The sequence below is a fragment of the Corvus brachyrhynchos genome, unplaced genomic scaffold (assembly GCF_000691975.1).
Source record: "Corvus brachyrhynchos isolate BGI_N302 unplaced genomic scaffold, ASM69197v1 scaffold546, whole genome shotgun sequence".
Lineage (NCBI taxonomy): Eukaryota > Metazoa > Chordata > Aves > Passeriformes > Corvidae > Corvus > Corvus brachyrhynchos.
The window spans coordinates 20,189-21,356 of record NW_008238654.1 but is presented as its reverse complement, the minus strand read 5'-3'; positions in this window follow the sequence as shown (position 1 = coordinate 21,356).

Genomic DNA, 1,168 nt, shown 5'->3' with positions numbered 1-1,168 from the left:
GGGTGGGGACATGGGCAGGGGACACAGGGGGACACGGGGTGAGCAGGGATGGGGACATGGGGAGGGGACAGGGACAGGAGGTGAGCGGGGACATGGGGAGAGGACAGGGACATGCACTGGAGCAGGGGAGGGGGACATGGAGAGGGAAAAGGGATGGGGAGAGGGCACAGAGACGCACACTGGAGAAGGGGACAGGGATGGGACAGGGACCGGGGCAGGACAGGGACCAGCAGATGGGGACACGGGACAGGGAGGATGGGGACCAGGGCAGGGGACAGGGATGGGACTTGGACCAGGGGATGGGGATCAGGGAACGGGGACACGTGGCAGGGACCAAGGATGTGCATCAAAGCAGGGGATGGGACAAGAACCGAGGACAGGGACAAGAAGCAGGGCAGGGGACGCAGGGATGGGGACATGGGGAGGGGACAGGGACAGGGGGTGAGCGGGGACATGGGGAGGGGACAGGGACATGCACTGGAGCAGGGGAGGGGGACATGGAGAGGGAAAAGGGATGGGGAGAGGGCACAGAGACGCACACTGGAGAAGGGGACAGGGATGGGACAGGGACCGGGGCAGGACAGGGACCAGCAGATGGGAACACGGGACAGGGAGGATGGGGACCAGGGCGGGGGACAGGGATGGGACATGGACCAGGGGATGGGGATCAGGGAACGGGGACACGTGGCAGGGACCAAGGATGTGCATCAAAGCAGGGGATGGGACAAGAACCGAGGACAAGGACAAGAAGCAGGGCAGGGGACGGGGACCAGGGGACAGGGATGTGCACCTGGCATGGGACAGAGACCGGGCCCAGAAGCAGGGACAGGGCACAGGGGATAACCAGGACCAGGGACAGGGCACCAGGACAGGGACCAAGAGAGGAGCAGGGACAGGGATGGGACAGCAGCACAGGGGGACACGAGGCAGGGGTGGCACAGGGCCAGGGGGTCCCGCTCGCCTTGGGGTCAGAGCTGAGCATGTTGAACCAGAGGATGGAGGCCCAGGCGCTGGAGAACTGGTTGTTGTTGGAGATGATGACGAAGGGCAGTGTGGTGGTCTGGGATTGGGGGGGGGAGACAGGGGTCAGGCTGAGCGTCTCCAGCCCCCCTGGCTGTCCCCAAGCCCCCCAGGACCCCCAGCCTCACCTCCAGCTCCAGCTCCCGCC